Source organism: Apteryx rowi, unplaced genomic scaffold (assembly GCF_003343035.1).
Source record: "Apteryx rowi isolate R43461 unplaced genomic scaffold, aptRow1 scaffold_1082, whole genome shotgun sequence".
Classification (NCBI taxonomy): domain Eukaryota; kingdom Metazoa; phylum Chordata; class Aves; order Apterygiformes; family Apterygidae; genus Apteryx; species Apteryx rowi.
This window is the reverse complement of record NW_020447289.1, coordinates 134,396-156,633: the sequence shown is the minus strand read 5'-3', so window position 1 is coordinate 156,633 and position 22,238 is coordinate 134,396. Positions and strand designations below refer to the sequence as shown.

General features: G+C 38.6%; 1 long non-coding RNA gene across 2 annotated transcripts in view; it reads right to left on the bottom strand.

The window, feature by feature from the left end:
- Nucleotides 1-22,238, bottom strand: part of LOC112968832 — a 62,631-nt gene that overhangs the window by 6,857 nt on the left and 33,536 nt on the right. The window contains exons 2-6 of one of the 2 annotated variants that reach the window (XR_003254465.1): nucleotides 18,324-18,367; nucleotides 16,308-16,403; nucleotides 15,528-15,626; nucleotides 8,324-8,453; nucleotides 8,073-8,193 (exon numbers count right to left, since the gene is read on the bottom strand). This is a non-coding gene — a long non-coding RNA (uncharacterized LOC112968832). The remainder of the gene's footprint in view (nucleotides 1-8,072; nucleotides 8,194-8,323; nucleotides 8,454-15,527; nucleotides 15,627-16,307; nucleotides 16,404-18,323; nucleotides 18,368-22,238) is intronic. The other variant, XR_003254464.1, reaches the window with a different exon arrangement.

Here is a 22,238-nt window from a genome sequence, read left to right as displayed (position 1 = left end):
GGAAGATCACACTGGGCATAGCCATTAGATCCACACAGAAGGAATACAAAGGTGAGAAGCTGTCACAATATAACCCTGCAAATGTAACGCATATGATCATTACCATCCTAATCTGTGTGACAAGCAGTAGTCAGGACATACAATGAATGAAAAAAACTCCATTTGGCAAGTAATACTGACACACTAAATACAAGAGTTTAAAGGAAATACCGCTGTATAAAGGAAGTGCATATAAAGCTGGTGCACCACCAGTATGAAATAGATTTTAAACCAAATAGGATGCCAATTATAACAAAAATAAGATAACACAAAACACACAAAATAGCTGTGTCCGCAGGGAAATGTGTCTGAACAACTTTCTCCCCAGCAACTGTGGTTCAGCTGAGCTGATGTCAGTGATTCTGATACGTCATTTGCTGCTAATATCTTTAACATAAATCAGGCTTCCAAGAACGTAAAGTGACACCTAAGCCTGCTCATGTGCCCAGCCTTTTACAATTCTGGGACAAGAAGAGAGATCTTAATTTCTGACATGSAGGGAAATAAGCCTTGTAATACACCGAGCTCCAAAGAGGGCCAGCAAAAAGGAACGCAGGACCTTGGAGATATTAGGTTTCACTATAAAGGAAACAAACGCACCCTCACATTAATGCAGTGACTTTCCTAAATGTCATGAGGTGCCTTAGCATTCTCCCAGAGACATCTGCACTTTCGTTTTCCTTGAAACAGTTACTCTGAAGTTTTCATTTTGCAGTTGCAAGCATGTTTCTACCCCTCTTACCTCCAAGACCAGCAACCACCACTGCACAACAGCTTTCCAACCCACCCACTAGGCCCTCCTTTTAAACAGTCAAGTCTTGGGCCATTTTCCAAGGCCTTTCCCTCCCTCTTTATGTGGGTGTTTTTGGGGTATGTTAATAAAAAACAAAACAAAAAACAAAAAACCCCACCCCACCCCCCGCACACACACCCTCCCAGTTTTGCCACTGCTCCAAGACAGAAGTAGTTGTTTCTGTAATTTGGTCCTTTTTTACTGCTTCCTGGATGCAATCACATACATCACCATTCTGAGAACTACAATTAGCAAACTGTCAGCCTTTAAAAGTGCCAATAATTATAGCAGAGATACCGTGGCCCCAAACTACCCTTTGAAGACTACAGCATATTTGCAACCAAGAAACACTGCCTATGCAGAACAGAGCTGAGCACTGACAATAATTAAGCGATATCAGCAAAAAGTTACCCAAAATAGGGTTCTAGCTTCACATCTTCCTGTGTGATTATTAAAGCCCAGCTTTAATCCAAATTCTTCAAAACAAACTTGTACTGTAGTTCCTAAGCTTTATTTCATGGAAGGTGCCACCCAAAGCAATGCAAGTTTGAGAATGAGCAGAGAAGACAATGTTGACAATTGAAGCACATTTCAGCCATATGAAACAGTCAAATTCCAGCTGTGACCTGACTCGCATGCTTCAGTGGGGTGATAAAAGCTTACACAATAGCTGAATTTAGCCCAAAGAATAAAATCCATGTTTTGGTGGCTATTAACTCTAAAATTAAAGTTTAAGGGCCCTTGCACCAAATGAAATATTGCAGCAACCAGAAATCTCCAATAATGAAATATATTTGCAAGAGCTCAGTGGGCTATGTGACCCAGCTCCCAAATGAATTCTTCCTCCCACACAAGCTGCAAATTTGAATGATGTTCAAAATGATTATTTATTGTTCCAGAATTTCAGCAACTGAAACTAAGATCTCTAGGCCATAACTGAAATCAGAATATTCTTCAAGAAGGAAATAAGTTTACAAACAAAAACTAATGTTTTAAAAGCAAAAGTAGCAATTCCAAGACAACTATTTATCATGCTATTTGGTACCTGCTAAAGATAGCTGGAGAGCTAGTTTCTTTTACTAAACAACCAGGTACCCTGGTATTTTCCTCAAATTTATTTCTCAGGAAAACGTGACAGACTAAAGGCTGACCAACAAAATGACACCAAAACAAACAAAACTCTTCCATCAAAAAAACCCTCCTCCATCATATAACTGTTTCAGTGATTTTTTTTCTTAAAGAAAAAAAAAGTACTGAAAATTGTCTTACAAAAAGACTTCTGAAAAAACAGGGTGTTCAGAATCAGAACAAGTGTTCTTTAGCTTAGCAAATTGGGACACATCAGGCAAGATTCAGTGCATATACATCCATGCTCAGAAACCTGCTCTACCAAAGGATAATACTGTTTGTACCTCTCAATGTGCTATACATGTTTGCTTAGCAAGTTTTCAGATTTAATAAGTAATTTGACAGCTATATTGTTAGTTTAAGCCACAGTTTAATCATTTCTGACAGTCAAAGATTCTAGCATGGTTTGATTTGCCCAGTTTCAGACCAAATATCATGTGTTTGAGGTCAGGGAGAGTAAGGTCACTCCTAAGGAACCCTCAAGCGCATTTAATAATGATGTTTGGGCTTATCTCACTACGCTGAGCCACTATTTCAGCTAGCTTTTAACAAGTGCCTGAAAAACAGTTTCTACAGAAATGCTCCCCACCTTCTTGAAAAGGAAACCTAATTCCTCTACACTCTAGGAAACTTTTTGCACTTAATCATAAAGTCAAGCATCAAAAGGCATCACTGTTTTCACCTCTTAAGATTCAATCTGTGCTTTACGCAACTGCTGTGTTACACTGGGAGTCATCTTGGGTCAAAACAAACAGCCTTTCTACAAAAAAGTAGAAATGGAAGAAGGTAATTCTGGACAGGTAGCTTGCTAAACTTATTTGCCACCTTTTGAACAAAATTCTTTCGGGTCATACCTTACAGTTATCCCCTTTGCCCACAGAAATGTACAGGCAATTTTAAGTTTGCTTTTGCTGCCCATCAACATTGCCCACAAAGACAAGTCATCTCTGAAAACAGACAGCTGCTTCAGGCTACTGATGACCCTCAGCATCGCAACCCATTTTGAAACCTTTCCAGAAATTACAACAAATTCCTCTATGCTACTCTGGCACCTACTGTTTTATGTCACCACATGCTGCAGTTCCACATGCATGGGGAATGCTTCTCACATGCCTTCCCATCAAATCTCTTGATCCAGCTTGGAAAGGGCCTGGAGAAATGGAATTCCCAAATTGAAGGGGAGAGAGGGTAGCATCTACATTTTTAGYGCTATTATCCCTGAAACTATTATTTGGGCATATTTTCTTATTGCCTAAACAGCTGGGCCAAGTGGAGGGAAAGGTAGAAGAGAAGAAACCAGGACAGCACTGATAGTTTTTAGCAAGGATGAAAATATAAACACTGAACTCAGGACCACGAAATACCACCTCATTTACATGCATAGGGTTTCTGGAAAGGCATAAGCTATTGGACACTCAAGGGATTGACAGTTAGTTAATCAAAACTCACTAGCTCTCTTTCCTGGTAATCTCACAGAAGGGAAAGAGGATATTTTCAAACCTCGCAAATAGCCAGTAAGCAAAAGACTCAACTGATATGGTTTAATATTAYGTTCTCTATTCAGTGGGGTTTCTGAATTTGATACCTGTTTACTACCTCAAGATACAGCTCTCAGCCTGTGAAATCTAGCTTTTAAAGTGTTCTTAGAAAAATTCAACTGTTTATCTGCATCATTTCTAGCCTACCTGATAAGTATCCTTAACTGCAAATGGCTTTATTCAAAACCTTTTCTTTAGTGGGTGGTAAACCAGAAGCAACTTATACAAATGCAATAAGAGGAAGCTGGCATCCTACCTATCTGCTGCTTCATAGAGAGGATATAATTTCTCATAGTGGCCCATTAACTGTTATAATTAACTTTGCTACAATTATCTAGAATGAGTACTGACATTCAGGGCCATTTTTGGGATGGTAGCTTGCAACCTACATACATGAATGTATCTACAATTATGCAGAAAATCCAATAAAATGTAAAGTTTGCTGTCCAATCACTTGAAGTCTTTTATGGTAGTGACACAGTAAGAGTCTTGCCTGAAAAATCCAGTTTGCAAAACTGCCTCTTGCCTTTGGCTACACTGCATCTCTCCTCAGCACAGCACGTAACATGATCATTGGTCATTCTGCAGAATCCTCCATGACAACTGATACTGTTTCAAATATCCAAGCAAGATCCAGCTGTCAGAAGGCAGGGTGATTTTCTTACCTCTGGAACACACCACCAGCTCAATTGCATAAAGAAAACAATTCAAGCTTCCACCCAGAGTAGGGCCAGAACACCAGCGTTTCTCCACAGCATTGTAAAACCCATAAGATTCAGGTGGAATAAATCAGGCTTTGTTAAGAGATACGTTTTCTCCCCTCTGTGCCACATCTTTCATAACTACGCAGAATTGCTTGATTAATGCAATAATTATACAGAAATCCACACTGACCATGCTATTGCCACATGAACCTTCAATTACAACATTCCACTATGGAAGCTCCAACACAACTTCAAGCATTTCTGCCAAATGGAATAGTTTTTTGGGGGGGTTTTCCCCTCCATCTTGTAGGTGGCTGGCACATTTTTCATGTAATACCACGAGACATACAGCTACTTAAACTCAGTCTGACACCTTATTACTTTAGTTTTCAGGGAGTATGCAAATGCTGAACATTACCATTTAGTTTAAATTGATTTGTTTCACATTAACTTTATTATACTGACACCTATGTACCTAATAGTATCTCAGGAGATCATATGAATAACTTCAAGTTAAATGACCCTACCACATCAAAAGTAACTGTTTTCTTGGTGAGAGTGTAAAAAGGTCAGTCCTCATTTGCAAAAGTTAATTTCTCAGTGCTGGACTTCTCAGCTATACTAAAGAGATATATTTAGCTGCTGTACTACAGCTCTCAAGTTACACTACTATTTAAGTCTAAAAAGCAATGCATGTGTTAACGAAAGCTGTTAGAGTAAACATGCAAGACCTAATGAAAAGTTCACATAGACTAGATGAACCCATTGATACACATACAATTTAGGCACTACACAGAAAGACTTTGGTATCTTGTTTAGCACATCTTTTTGTAGGCAAAAGCTCTCAAAAGTTACCTAAAAAGTTACTAATCCTCCAATTTAAGATGGAAAGGGACGAATAGCTCTCCCCAGTGACTTTCCAGAACAGACCGAGACAGAAATAGGCACACCATCCTCTTGACAATCCATACAACCAGCTGTGCTTTCTTTCCTTGACCCCTGAAAGTGAGACAATCTGTATAAACTACAAAGGGAAGAGGATCAGAGCTGAATATCCATTTTGTGTGCCCAAACTAAGAAATATTTCATAGCCTAGTACAACAGCTCAAGACATTTCTGAGAACTGAAAATGCAGAAATCATTCCTCACTTAGGAGTGGTTTAGCTGCCTTCATTCTCTGATTATGGAGAGCCCTAACGGTGACTTTCCCGCTAGCAAAGACCCAAYGTTTAAAAGGGCCATTAATGAACAAGTAATCCGAAAGCCAAAGGGTAGAAAACAGCAGGCTGAAGGAGAAACATAGCAGAAAGAGGTCAGCAGCAATTCCTCCTTCTATAGTGCTTCCAAGCAGACAGACTCTAGCATTCACATTTGGTGATAAGAAGCTTGAGAACAGGAACTAAACCACAGGAGACCGAACAATCTGCAAACCACTATTTGTGGCTGTCAAATCCACTAGAGAGCTACAGATTTTACTGTTCTTCCCAGAGCCTCTGTCCAGTGCTTTTTTTCTTTTCTTTCTTTTTTTTTTTAACGGGGGGGGACAGAAAAACATGCGCACACACACTGATTYTCTGCCCCATACTCAAAGCTCAAATTCTTGGTTGAACCAACTTCATTTTGATGTGACAGAAAGAAATGTCTTATTTCTAACTACGTGAATATCAGAAGTATTAAACAGATCCTAGTTATGTCTAGCAACCAGTGGTACAACTGACCAAATACACATTACGATGTAAATGTGACAAACTATAGTTAATGCTAACTAAGTAGCAAGGAAAAAATATTCTGAGCTTGGAAAAAAGCTTACAAGATTTAAAAGTGGAGAAAACAGGAAAATTCTTAAAATAAAAGAACTGCAGAGCTGTCATACATTTAAGTATCAACATTTGTAATCAACATACATAAGTATGTATCAACAATCATAAATAATCAACATTTAAGTCATTCCTCAGGAGTTTTCCTATCACGAATAGGCAAAAAGCCAAGTCTGGCCATTTAGACTGCCAAAAAGCAAAAGCTGACAGCATGCAGGTGATGAATGAGCTAAGTGTGCTACAGGCGGAAGCAATACTGGATGTTGAAGACATAACAGCCAAGATCACCAAGCATTTTTACAATGGTTGCTGTGGTTTGTAAAGCAAAACGGTTGCCTTGGCCTCTGTAAGCATTAACAGAATGGAAACAAAATCAGATCTGACACCTCTGCATATCTCATTCTCGGTAACTCCATTAACTTCAAACAAATTCTTGTTCAGGTAAGGTCCAAGTATGGACTTCAATAGTTAACTCAGAATTTGACACTAGCATGACAATGAAAATGCAGATTTGGGGTTTTTTCCCTCTGTGTAAACAGAGGCCTGGCTGAACTTCCTGTTAAAATAAACAGGAGCACACAATAATGAAAGACAAACCTCAGGCACAGCCTGCCAGGGATAAATCCAAATGGGCTAGTTTCCAAACACTTTCCTTTTGACTACTTCACTGGAGGGAGAGATCTCCAAACAATTTGGAGAGAGTCAAAGTGAACAATTAAAAATTAAGGTAACAGCCTCTCACTGAGTGTAAACTGAAAGCACCTAAAACCTATTTGATTTTCTATTCAGTGCAAATTGGATTATAGATTCCTCAGTACTTTTAATGAGGAAGAAAGTATACAGACTTCCTCCTATTTTTCCATATTTAGCTCAACAGCTCTGACAGTCATGTATATCTTCAGTCCAACAGACCTTTAGATTCTTGGCCTCATAGGCTACAGATCACATTAGTTATCTTGACTGAAGCACAAGGGTAACATCAAGGCTGAACAATAAATGCTGGGAGAAGTGCTACAGTCAAAGTGAAATTTAATTACAGATTTTTTTAAACAATCAACACAATCAAAATCCACTTGTTGTAAATGGTATGTATTTAATATAGCACATGTTACCACAGCACCACCACATACCACAGCATTTAGTATATCTTTATTTCTCTCCATTTACTTCCTCTCACACTTCTACATGCATATGCCTGTCACAGCTGCCACTACTTTGATATGACCTTTCAATCATTTGACTAACTTTTATATAAAGCTGAAGACAAGAACAGCATGATCTGAAGCAGTTAACTCACCTTCACAGAAAATGCATCTAAATGCTGTAGACAGTACCCTAGCCAGCATTCCCATTTCCTGTGCAACCCAGAGGTAATTTCCATTTGAGATACCTTGCTAACTCCAATCTCTTGCTGGAAGACTAAGCAGTCTTCATCCTTCCCCACAGCTGGTGGTATGTGCTAACTGCCATGCAGTAAAATCTCAAAAGGCAGGGTGTATGGCACACGGAGAGAGGAGAAGTGTGTGACCACAAGGAAGCTGCACTGTCATATGACCCAGACAGCAAGTACTGTACTGGTCAGACCTAATGGGTTGACAGGATCAGGCAGAAGGTGCCACAGTCCCTTCATCCACTTCTCGTAAATCCCAAACTGCATGAGCAATGGCTACATGGTCACAAAATTCAAGAAGCTAAATAAGTAATGGCTCACTCCCCACTGTAGGAAAAAAATCAATATAAAATCAGTAACAGCCACTGGAGGCAAAGCAAAGCAAGTACTTCAAAGCATTCTAGCTGCAGTACAAACTCTGAACATACAAGCAACAAAGGTGAGGAATTTATGCTGCTAAGTGCTCATCTGTTGCTTATCAATGTTTTTTCTTAAATAGACAGACTTATGCCTCCTGAATTATAGTCTATAAGGCTACCTCATGCTACATCTTTAAACAAACTACTGCTATACTCCCTATAATCAATTTCCTGGACATGCAAATGACTGATTTCATTGCTAAAACTCAAGGAATTGACAGTAGTTTAAACAGAATTAGCATACCTGGAGAATACCAATGATGTTCTCTCATGAACTGCGTTATGTTAGCTTCAGTATCAGTCTAGAGCAGCATGTTGGGTCTTTCATATTTTGGCACCCACAACAGTTACAGGATACTACACATCTAAATACGCAAGAGTAATAAATTGGTTACTGAAGTCAATAGACAGACTTGCTACAAAACAGCTTTTATAGTCGGCAAATTCTTTAGCATATCAGTGCTAGAGGGTATTTTCCAGAGAAATTTCACTTACAATAGTGATTTTGTGCTTTTCCTCCAAACTGTAATTCAGCAGGCTTGTTTGTTTATTACTCCCCAGCTGTTTTGGTTCCACACTTCKGTGAAGTCCTAATACCATCTTTGTATCATCTTCTTATCTTTCCCTGGTAAACCAACAATTTCATGATTCCAGTAGTAATTTAGAGTAGCTCACCCCAATTTCCAAGTAGAGGTGGGGAGAGGAATTTTGTTTCATATGTTTTGGCAATAGGGAATGGTAACAGTATCACAGAAGAACTATAAAGAGGAATACAATGTATGCACTTGGTATGAAAGCTGCTTCCGGAATCAGCCCTTTCTACGATCACACATGCAATTCACATTCATGCTTTTTTTTCCACCATCTTGTTCAAGATGAAAGATACCTAACCACTTAGTCAAATAAAAATAATAATAATAAACTCATTCTGCATTATCACAACAATTTTTCTAACACCTGCACATCTAATTTCTTAATAGGAAACTTGCTTTCTTTGAATAATTACCTATTACATTATTTACTGAGATTTCTGGGGTGGTGAGATCTTTAAATTCCTGAATGCAAAATAAAACTAGGATTCACAAGTATACAAAGGCAACACTGTTCCTCAACTTAACACTCAGCTTCCTTGCAAAAGCCTTACTGACATATACCAGATACAGTAGTTTAGCCAGGTGAGCAGTGTATTTGATGATTACCAATTATGCCTGCAGCTGCAATGCAGACTACTCAAGGCTTAAAAGTCTTCTAAAATAGTTTCCCAAGATCTTGTAAAAACCTGGCCACAGCAGCACTGCATGAAGCTCCTACCCATCACAGGAACAGTTGCACAATTACAGAAGATGGGAAAAAAAAAATCATAAGCTGCAGAGCTGATTTCCACAGCTTTTGCATTCTTCAACTGGCTGCCTCACATACAAAGCAATGAGTCATTGATCTTGCAAAGGGATAGGAAGGAGCCTAGTTCTTGGACTCCAATCAAATCTGCAATTGAGAAAGCCGATAAAAGGCTATCTCTGCTATAGAGCTGGGAAAGTTCTCTTCTGCAAGGCTAAAAGGGAATATACATAAGGCACTCCCATTTCTTGAAAAAACTTTGAAGTCCTGAGAATTAAACTCCACTAATGGTTTATCTTACATAGTTTCAGACAAAAGCTTAATTTTATAATGTTGAACACTCCAAGTCAAGCAAGCACAAACTTAACTGCTTCCTTCTCTTATCTAAATACTATCTTTCCTTAAAGGGCTCTTGATAAAAGGGCCCTACAAATCACAGATGCATGTGACAACCATCATCTAAGAGCAACTGGGCAAGTAATTCTTTTCAACCATTTAAAATATTACAGCCAATGATTTTCTCAATACTGGGAGCTGTTGCAAGTTTTCTTCTCCTGTTAGCCATGTTTCTAGTTCCTGTACATCTCAGATTCCAAGTAGCAGAATTGTGTTATCAAGGGAATATAGACAACGATGATATAAAAGCAAATTTTCAATTATGCACCACATGTAATCATTTGGTACTATAGCTCCAGCATAGTTAGTGGCTCAGTAGCTCATACACTGCTTAACTAAATAGCAGGCTAGTTTTCCATGCAATTTTAATACTCATGAATGGTGGATTAATTTAAGATGCAATTTCCGTTGAATTTTAAAATAAGATAGCTGTTCTCCATGACAAAAAGGAAGTCTAATATAGAAATAATTTATCTTTGAGGTATCAAGAGAGGGTACCTTTTGATTACATTATTTCATTGTCACTAAAAGGTGACTTTCTTTCATCCCCTAGCCATAAAAGGTGTCTTGTTCAGTTATTTAACATTGTCAAAGCAGCAGCCTCGAGCCCAATATTTCTTTATATGTTTTCAAAAAGATAACCAACTTCTCTGTGTTACAAAAGTAAAACAGAGCTTTCGGCACATCCTGAAATTAACCTGCCCAAACTGCTTACCTGGGTACTTGAAGTATGGAAAATATATACAAGACAAATAAATTTATTAGAACACCAAAATTAGACCAAAGTTCTCATAACTTCAGAAAATAAACACCTTCCTACATCAAAAAGAAAAAAAGAGCCACACCTTACCAGAAGGAATACAAAAGATTAACCACTGCCAAAGGATAGAATATTGTGAAAACTGCAGAATTGTAAACCTTTGCCTGGAATAGAAAATCATAAGCATTTCTAGGTCAAATACAAATTTAAACCATTTGAACTGCTCCCCACTTAAAATGGAATTCAATGAACCAATTAATTAACCATTAGCAATGTCATCAACAGTTTAAATACAAGTTACATGCCCAGAAAGATATCAGATAAGCAACATAAATAGCCTGAACCTGCCAAAAAACGCTGGAAGCCCATCCAATAGGGGAAGAAAAAAAAGCAAGGGAAAGGGACTGGAGAAAGCCATCGGCTCAAAGAGGATGATTAATTTAATCATCTTTGCTGAGGCTTCCTCAGGAGGCAAGGGGCATCTAGGACTCAGCTCGGTAGTTGCTCTACAACAAGTGAGAGAGGGCCTTTGGTGAGGAGAAAGCGAGGAAGGATTAGGGTGCAAGCTGAAGACTAAGAATACATTAGGTGGGTTCTTCCAACCCTTCTAGAACAGGAAAAATAAAAGAAAGTTACATTACCAATTTCCAAACTGCCCTCAGCATCACAAGGCTAAAGTGAAAGATCTTTTAGCATTTTAAATAAGAACAAGTTGTTTTTGAAGAGTAAAACTAGCAAAGCTGGTTTTGTGGAGACATGCATCCTTCTCCCATACTCCTCTCCTCTTCCCTCCTCTTCTCCAGAAATTCCTTCATATCCTACGCCCCTGTGACACCTTCTTCCCCCAATGAAGGAGACTGCAGTGCTTTGCATAAACTGAAGTCCACACAGTGTGAGGAACAAGTCAACACACAAACACTAACTGGTCACTCCAGTTCATACAGAGTCAAGTATCCAGAACAGATCATACTTGAATCATTTTTCAAAGAGTGGAATTTCCAAAAAAGTCTGAGTACAGTTTGCACTCTTTGCTTTAATAAAGCAGGTTCATAGTGAGACAAGTTTGAGTGTCTTCAGCTCATCTCTACTGTTACAGATTAATTTTGGCTCATCTAAGAAGCTCCTCCTGCTACTTTTACTTCAGAAATTCTCCCTCCTAATTCCCCTCATCTAAAACTAATGGTGCAGCTCTGCCAGGAGCTAACGGTTTCTCAACACTTTGGTCAAGAGACCCCAAAAAAGGCAATGTAACTGAAACTGCTGCTGAGGAAAGCCGCTCAGGAGCAGAAATTAGGTTTTAGTTTCAATTAGCTTACTTCACGGTGTTTTCTCTTGCATACCCAACTGCTGCAAATCATTTCAGAGAATATACAAGAGTGTAAAGAAAGTTTCTGACAATATATACAATACTCAATAGATGGCATGGGAGTCCAAAAGATAAATGAAATAAAGTGAAACTCAAACAAAATGAAAGTAAAAGCTAAAAATATTTAACAAAAAATTCTTTAGGTATTTCCATAATAATAATAAAGATGACTGACAAATAAGATGTCCTTACTGCTAAGTTTCACAAAAGTCCAACATCACGTCCAAAAGTCATAGAAATTGGACCACTTTTCTTAAGCTAGAACACTGCATAGAGAAACCTAAGGGAAAAAAGCAGAGAGGCAGTGACAACTAGGAATAACAACTTTGTTTAAATTTGGACAGACACAAAAGAAATGTCAGGCAGTATTCATATACTACTTGGCGGTATAAGAATAACTACGTTCAGAGATTATGGAACTAGGTACGGATTCAGCTGAACTGCACACCATTTAATATCCACTTTTATTATGATATACTTTTGTAATAAAGTAAGAAAAATGCTCTAGCCTTAACTTCAGGGCAAGTATTTCAATGCCTATGCTGAGGGATCTTGCCTCACTGTCAGGAAAATCCAAGGAACACCCATTTTAACTTAACAGTAAAACCTGCACAATTTCTTAAAATTTTACACTTTCTGGAACATAAATTGATAAGACTTTCTTAAAGTCAGCCACAGCACTGAAGTTTTCTTCATTAAGCAGTATAAACTGGCTCTGCATCTCAGCAAGAGTGTGTGTATTAGAGCAATACTGAGTAGTTCTCACAAAGATTGAGGATTCCTCACAAAAAGAGTATTTGCAATCTTTTTTGAACTAAGGGCCCCTTTTAACCTACTTCATTAAGACAGTCAGCACTAATATATATTAACCCAGAGTTGCACATTTCGTAGTCATTTTTAGACTGCATGCAACTACCATACTTGCAACAAAGTATGTTTGTCAGCAGTATACAAATACACAACCTGAGACTGTAGCAAGTCTTCTAAGAAGCTGAACTATTGCAAACTTCCTAGAATTCAACTGGAACAGAAGTCAAGGACACTTTGCCACCACTATGGGATCACTTATACAGCAAAAGCCCTACAGAAGGAAGAAATTTCAGTTGCAACTTAAATTTAGCTCGTAGTTCACTGAAGTAGTCAGCCTCTAGGAACCAGTCAAGTAACCTGGAAAGCTCTGTTCAAATGCCAGTGTTATCACTGTATTGGAGTAAGCTGACTAACATTTGGGTTTGTCAGGATGAACATAGCCTCCTTGGTAGGAGAGGCCATTTTATAATTCTTTCCTCCCCCCTAAGTTTTGTTTACTTTTCCCCCCACAAAATTCAAGGCAAGAGAAAGTTAGCACATATTAGGATTTGTTATGGCCTCTTTAAATAAACTAAAATCAGGGGCTTGCTTATAAGAGTTAACCTATAAATATACACACTGAGAGAAGAAAAAATAAACAGTAAAAGATTCCATTTCCATTCTTTTGTAGTATTTTCATTGTCTTTTCCAATCTGGAAAATTTCACTGTTTCTCAATGTTCAGAACATTTACAAGTTAGGAGTTAACTCACGGTTTCAATTTACTTGAAGGTTCAAACTGTCAGAGTTATTTCCTATTTGCACAATAAATGTTCACACCTGCAGATAATTTAGTGTCCACCTACAAACTGAACTGTGAAGCAGTTCAGTCAAATAAATCATTCTTGACTTCATAGCTCTGTAGGAAGAACCAGAGTTAAGCTCTTCAGAGAGACTCCACAGGATAGCGCTTCATCAAAAATAGGATAACATGGCAACCGCGAAGTTCATTAACAAGCAAGATTCACAGTCAAAACTCACTACTTGGTTTTAACTGTTTTACTACCCAACATGGAGAACTTTTCAACATGTTTACATTCTCTTGGATAGAAAAGCCAAACCTTCCTGTCCACAAACTCCAGAAGTGATGCATGTCTCAAGGTAACTCCCTTAAACTTGGTTAGTTCCTGCAATAGCTGTGACTGTCAAAGTATAAATAGTTATGGCCCAGAACACAAGCAAATATCAGCAGGGTAGCAACTACTTGAAGCAATCTTTAGGGGGAAAAATTCCAGGCAAGTTTGAGTGTTGATACTGCAAAATAAAGTTAGTATTCAAACACTTAACTAGCTGATACTAAGAATCAACTGTACTTGCACAAAATCAGTCACGTTAATGGAGGCAGTTTATGGGCCAGTGGGGGAGAAAAGTGACAGTTTTATTTACACCTGAACATTCTTGTACCTGGAAATAGCCTCAATGAAACCACTTACAGACCTCCGGGAAAGCTGAATAGCTGAATTATCATGCCACTCAAAAGAAAAAAAAAAAAGAAGAAAAAACCAACACACTACTAACTGATGCAGAAGAGATCAATAGAATCTCTCAAAGGGACTCCGTTCTGGAAGTGCCAAGAATAGAACCAGTTTCCAGTCACAACATTCAAACCACATTTTGACTGAAGTGTTTTCATTTTTCTGCCTCCAGTCATAGTAAATTGAGTTGATAAAAATAATTGGACATGTCCCATTTTTTGAACTGCCACAGTATGAAATTCTTACAACAGCAGCTTTTCCTGTTCAGCTGTTTCACTGGAACTCAGCTATTAGAGGAGGACAGTTGTTTGAAATTCCACATAATACATTAAGTATGACATATCCTGTAAGGAGCACCTGATGACTTGCTCTTCCAACACACACCCTTTTTCCTTTTCCAGTGTTCTTGCTAAAGCATGCATTTCAGCAACCCTTATGTTCATTTTCCATTTCTTTATAGCTATTGCCATTTCTTTCAAGTATTCGTTCAAATATGATATTCCCAGTCTTACACATGACCTTGCAACAACAAAACAACAGCACCCAACTAGCCCCCAGAAGCTGCTCCTATATAGGGACCCATCCTCCAACTGTCCCAAGTAACAGACATGAAAGATGTTGCATTCAGTTGTTCATTAACACCCACACACATTGGAGATAACACACTTAGCATACATCTAGAGTTAGAAAGAGCTTTTAGCATGACTGTTAAAGCTCCAACTACAGTTGAGGCCAGAAGTGGGAACCAGACAAGAGCAGACAAAGGCAGCCAAACTTGCTGAGAGGTCAGTGAGGGAACCAAGTAAGCTGCTACAGTGCTCCAGTTTCTGAAGCCAGCCCAGACATCTTGGCAGCAACACTTCATCTAATGGTGCACACCCTGGACATTTAGACAGAATGCTACTTGGATGACAGGAGTAGTTTCAGAACTAAGAAACCGCAACAAAATAAATCAGAATCCAAGTCTTCCTATGCATTATCATATACTTGTGTGCTGATGGCCAAATAATTCACATGCTAAGAGCACTGACATGAGGTTGAACACTATGCATGCTACGTGATGTCCAGTCAATGAGAGAAGACTAAAAGGTAGCTCTAGATTATCAGATTCAGTTTTATCACATACAGCTATTTTAAAATACACTTCTTCCCTATATTTTTCCTATCTACACAATTTCATAGGTTAGGTCTAAGACTCTAAAACACCAAGAGACTACGCACAAGTTGTATATTAAAGGATAGTTCTGCTACATTTTTCATTTAGTATTTTCTTTAATGGATAAAGATGTAAAATGCAATTTTAAGATAGTGCCTGAACCTTGATTATTGATCAGCTGCATGTACTATCATTGAGAGCAAAGTGGTATAAAACTCATGATACCACTAGCAGCTTGCTTTACAAGGCTTCACAAAGCACACACACAACATCACATTAACTAGTACTATCTATCTTTGCAGGAAGCATGTAGTGCCATAAATGACAGTGAAGTATCCCTCCCTGTACAATGGTACTTACAGATTCCTTTGTGCTGATCTGGGATCTCAAAATACTGGAACAGGTAAACAGAACAGTCCAGTGGCATGCAAGGCCTAGATGTTATCCCACAACGGAGTACTATTGGGGAAAAAAAAGGGAGGGAGGAAGAGGGAGAGAAAAAAATAAGTTTAAGCATTCTATCTAAGCAGAGAGGTTAGTGAAAGCAACAGCATGTTATGACACCACTCTTCAGCACAAAAGACACATCAAGCCAAATAATAAAGAAAAAACAACTTGAAATGTGTCAGCAAAGTGACCCGTACCGCAGTCCATCAGAATAAGTTAATAGCAAACCAGGGCAGTTCATGTTGCAGGATTTAGCCGGAGTGACCTGACAAGCAGTAACTGCTATTCCAAACATATACTTGGTATTGCAAAGCCACAGAGTTTGATCAACACTCCTAAGAATGTACTTAGTGAAAATGGGCAGAGAAAAAGGAAATTCCTGATAGATAATGATTCTCTGAAAGAGCTGCAGTGTCATTCTGTCACCCAACACTTTTTTGTAGGAAAATGATCATTATTTTCAAGATCATCTTGGAAAAATACTATGATAAATTGGTGAGGCTGCATCTGGAGTACTGTTCTGGACTCCCCAGTACAAGAGAGACATGGAGCTACTGGAGCAAGTTCAGCAGAGGACTACTAAGATGATTAAGGGACTGGAGCATCTCTCATGAGGAAAGGCTGAGAGAGTTGGGACTGTTCAGCCTGGAGAAGAGAAGGCTGAGAGGAGCTCTTATTAATGTGCACAAGTACCTTAAGGGAGGGTGTCAAGAGGACGGAGCCAGACTCTTTTCAGTGGTGCACAGTGACAGGATGAGAGGCAACGAGCATGAACAGAGGACGTTCCATCTGAAGATGAGGAAAAACCTCTTTACTGTGAGGGTAACAGAGCACTGGAACAGGTTGCCCAGAGAGGTTGTGGAGTCTCCTTTCTTGGAGGCATTCAAAATCCATGCAGACATGACCCTGGGCAACATGCTCTAGGTGACCCTGCTTGAGCAGGGTCTAGATGATCTCCAGAGGTCCCTTCCAACCTCAACTATTCTGTGATTCTTCAAGCACCTAGAAGTTTCTTGTGAATCTAGTTTCCCTTAAAACACCAGAGTCATTTGTCCTCACTGACATCTGCAAGTTTGAGTGCCACAGTCTGAGAGAGGGTCAAAAACTACTATGATTTCACAAAATCATAGCAAAGTGCCTTTAAAAAAAATGGTGTAATTCATTCTCACATAACTCAGCTATTCAACACTGACATCTTTGGGACAAAACTGAACATAAGCAAACTAAGAAAAAAGTTACACTACAGCCAGTAAAGGAATAACTATTGCAATCGAAAGAAATATATTTGGTTTACATGAATGTTAGAACTCTGGTACTAATACACTAATTTGATGAGAAATGCACTGTCTACAACTGAGGTGCTTTTTCCTGGACCTCATGCCCCTTTCAAATGGCTGAAATCCAGACTATGTAGGTCTAACAAAATTTTTTAATACTTGCCTTCGGAATTTCCAACATGTTCAAAGTTTAAAGACTATTTGCAGTGTCTAAATAGAACTTAGAAGCAACTGATTTTGTTAACCAGTGATGCACATATATTTGCATGCATATATGTGGTTCAATGTATACAAGATACACAGTGTACCTTTTACCCTTCACTGGTTGATCACCCCCAATCTCAGTAATGAACCTGCTGTTACAATATGCTGGTTGAGGTTCCAAGAATTATTTTACAAGCAGTTAGCTTTCCACACACACAAAAAATAATCTAGGAAATGAAGTCATTTGTTTGTCTTGAAACTGTAGCAGCCATCACTAGCATCCATTTTAGCACAGTTGCTCATCCGTATAGTGAAGCTGGACATTTCAAAAGACATCAGTCATTCATCACAGCACAGGTGCCTGCCTACTTGCCCTCCAGTACAGAAAGGTATCAAGGTCCACTATTCTAAAACTACTGTGGGCAATCTGCAAAACCAAGAAAGTCACATAAGATACTAGTCTTCCCCTTTGATTAAAATAAAACAAAAAAGCCCCAACAAAAAGCTAACACTGAAGTACATTAATAGCTTTTCTTTGGTTTTAAGCAGATACAGGTACTTCATGGACAAGATGGATGAATTCAAAGCAATTTCACCTCAAAGGTTATAGATAAGGGCAAAGTATTTTATCCAACATAACTGAAAGTAGCCCAGAAATAACTGAGGATTCAAGTTAACCTATACTGTAACCTATTTTTAGGTAACTTTTACCTTTAGTCCTTACAGGAAGCATAATATGCCTGCTGACATGAGATGGCACCCTCACTTTTTCTCCTCCTACAATATCTTCCGTTACATGCTTTAGAAATAGAAGTATGGGGTAATGCAGGAAAAAAAACTAAATAATTATCCTGATTACCAATCTTAAAAGTCCAACTCTCATATACCAAACACATCTGCAGTCATAACTCAAAACTGCATATGACAGTCTGCTTGAGTAAAGCTAACTAGAGATCAAGTTGTTGCTCATTTTGATATTTATTGTCATTTTCTCATGAATTATAAAGGCATTCTGCATCTTTTGCACATTTAACTACTCAAGATAGACTGCATCCTTCCTTGCAACTATACTCAACTCATACAAATATTGAGTCAATGCTCTAAAACCTTCTCCACCACCAGCTTGACTGTGTAGATCAGCAAAAGCAGCTCTCATAGAAACAATGTCACTTATCAATGACAACTTGAGCTGTGCCACCAGTCAATCAACTTGCATAAACATACTTACAGAAGTGCTAAACAGTGGTCACTCAACTTTTCTATCCAGAAGCACTGAAAACAATCCAAAAGAAATATCATTAGGTCTGGAAATCTATTCAGCAGATTCCTAACAAAAAAAGAAGCAACAGCTGTTAGCATTCAACAACTTCCACATGATATACACAGTAGATGTTTGCTATACTTTGTAATGGCTGCTTAGTAATAGCAGTACTAGCTGCCTTAAAGACACAAGATGCTGTTTGACAAAAGGCTACCCAAGCTATTTTTCCCTGCACTATGATCAGTATACAAGCCATCTACCATTTACTGCACAGGCTGGGGCAAGTCACTTAAATTCCACATTACATTTTCCCCCCATCTGTAAAAATGCAATAAAACTACCYCTGCCTCCTAACTCATGGGCTTAAGCTATATCTGTGAGCAACTTAAGGGCCGCCAAGTTGTCCTTAGACATGCCAACCAGATTTAAAAACCTTAAGCGCAATTTCAGAAGGATCCTGGCGCATGCATGCACAGTAACAGTGTCCGAGTACTGCACTTGGTACCGTCTAACTACCCTCTCATACTGTCTGAGCAGACAGCAGAGCTTTTGAAAGCTTCCCATGCTGCTCAGCTTCAGATCAGATTTAAAACTCAAGTATCAGGCCCTTCCACAAGCACTGTCCTATGAGCTGTACACACAGACTACTTGGGAAGCTGTTTCCCCACCATACCTGCAGGCTGCCTGGGAATATGTTTGAGCAGCCACTCAGCTAGGTGAAGATAGCAAGCAGGGGAAAAATATCCAGATGCTTTTCTTTCACCTTCCCAAAYGCCTGAAGTGCTCTACACACAAACTGGCAACAACAAAAGAAAAGTTTCTGTCATGCCATCCAGCTTATGTACTCTCTACACAGATATGTGTACATACACTACCTACAAGACTACATGCCATAACACTTAAATAAATATTTGTATTTCTACTGTTAACTACCAAACACCCTCACATTTAGCATGGATACAAGGGCATTTCCTCCTGTGAACATAATCTTAGTTAAATATTCATATTTGGGGAAAATTTCAGTCTGGTTTCTAAGATTCTTCTAAAAATCTTTTAAATGTAACAGAAGTGTGTCCCTGGTCTAATATTCAAAGGCCTACTGGAAACAGATCATTAAAATTTTAACATTTTTGCAGGTATATCACTACAGGCATAAGTAGAGTCTTCCACTTTATCACACATGAAGGCAAGAACAAGGCCTCTCTCTTACAAGAAATCCAGGAAAAATAATCAGTCTTCACAACATATTGAAAGTTCATGAAAAGTATATACAAGAAACAAGAAAAAATCCTCAATCTCATTATTTGCTTGTCATATCACAGTAGACAAATCATTACCAGCGTACTTCCACTGTTTTATCACAGCCAAACATACTACATTTGTTTCCCCTTTACTTTCTTAGAATTGGCTTAAAAAAAGTTGTTCCCATACTCTAGTAAGATCCAAGAGTTACCAGATACTGTATATTTTACAGTCAATGCATACAGCCAAAACCCACAAACATCAAGCAATAGACTTAGCTGGTACTCCAAACAGCATCACTCTTTTCACAGTTGGAAGAAAATAGAATGTTTTTGCTGTAATAGTAACTACTGAAATTTACAGAATTTTGATATCATTTCTCAAACAGCTGAAAAACTATTGTCTTTACTGATTGTCATTATTAATAATGCCATTTATAGGATTTCATGACTTTAAGAAATGCACCATGTTATCAAACCTTAAGGTCAGACACTCTACAATGCAAGTCATGAATATGAATATCAAAAATACCCAGGAGGAAATACCCCATACATTTTCAACATTAAGAATAACACGAATACAAGAGAGGATAGCTTTATAATAGTTAAACAGTCCAAAGATGAGCAGTTACAAAAAAACTTTATTCCTTTATGAGGATGCCAAAATTTGATTCAGAGTAGGACCTGAACAATCAGAAGATATGAAAAATGTTAACATCAGATTTTTCACCCTTCTGCATTTTACTTCCTATTTAAATGAAGGAACAGGAGGGTTTGTCAGCAGAAAACATCTGCGCTTGCACGCTGTTACCACCCTCCTTTCTCCTACAAGTATCCATTAAAGAATTGGTTTATCAGCATGAACTATTCTACCACCAAACTCCTGAGATGTTTCAGTCTACATAGCACCTACAGAGCAAACTTTCTGAACAAGGCAGCAACAATGGCTCAGTTTTTAGATTGTTGGTACTTCAAAAAAGCCTAGTATTCACAAAGTGCATACTTAACGCTTTGATAAACTAGACTTCAAGTGTCTTACTCAGGCATCCTCGAAGTCCTTTCACCACTAGTCATACTATGAAGACCTTAGCTAGTGAACATGCTGTTAGAACAACCAGTGCATAATCAGCCACACACAAAAACACAGCTTTATAACATTGAGGCCATAGCACCAGCCAAGGAAAGGACAGTTCTAAACGCGCTGCCATCCCGGAGCTGTGGATACAACAGGAAAACTTAATTTCAACAGCAGCACAGTCCTGTCTGTAGTCCAATTTCTCTATTTGCACCAGTTGGTAAACACAGATTAAAAATGAAATAGAAGAACGAAGTGAAAGATGGTACATTAGCCTTTGCCTCCCAAGTTGCAGTCATGAACAGTAAAAATACATACAAGTGTCTAATCCCAAACCATACAACAACTGACCCAGAACCAATTTTAGAAAAAAATTCAAATGGGGGGGGGAGCACTACTTATCAGATTTGCATATGAGATTGCTGGAAGAGTCAGATATTAAGACAACTGACAATTCTATTTGTGCTAAGTGCTACTGATTTCCTAAGTGGAGCTACGGGCAGCCTGTCAGCCATCCAGGAGTGGCAACCCTTTAAAACAGCCCACATCATTCCCATACGGAGAAACCAAACAGCAAAGAGTTTTAGCCACTCAAGAACAGCAACTGATTATTTAAGATTGCCTGAGCTGTTCATGTAGTATGATAAAAATGCTGCAAAATTTTTTTTTTTTTTTTTTTTTAAGATTCGTTATAGTTTATTCTCATGCCTCTACAGCTCAGTATAGGAAACGTTGCTGGCCTTTAGTAAACCACATCAGGTTTATGATAAATGACATATTATACAAAAAGGGCCTGGGTGGGCTTGTTTCCACGTCAAGAAACTCCTACAGGGTTTGCTAATGCACATCATGTTTGTGTAGGTTTGGAGTTACCTTAATGTAATCCTCAAGTTGCTGCTTAAAGGCATTTTACAAAGCTTTGTTTTGTTATAGCTAACAATGCTAGTTTAACTTAAACCACACTATGGAGTCTGATCTTCACAGGAAGAAGCGTTCTAGACGCATGACGGCTTCTGTGATATATCTTTGCATATAAATAGAGCAGTTTTATATCATATCATATTGAAGACCACCTCAAAGGCAGCTGATTTCCTGCGTTAGTCACAAGCATCGATATCACCACTAGCTTGTAAGTAGTATTTGATTTATAGCCAGTTTCACTGGATATGCCTTGTGCTGCTGTTACAAATTCTGCCTACCCTGGGCTTGACAGCAAGCCAGTGGTCTAAAAACTTAAGGGTACAGGRAAGATTCAACCTAGTTTGAGTGTAACAGTTCAGATGCCAAAATAAAAATAATGACTACCTGACATAACAGTTTCGTTCTTTTGGCAAAAATACCACCTGATACACCAGGCTGCTTGAGATTGGCCCAGAGATTCATTTAAGAAATAACATCTAGGATGAAACACCCCTCAACTTTAAGAGCAACTTCTACCAAATGTGAGGGGCTGCAGCTCAGGTCATGGCCACATGCCATCATTCAATATGAGCAAGGCCATGCCTGGAACTTCTCATTAGACCCAGGAGAAACGAACCCCAGGACAGTGCGAGGCTCCTACCTGCA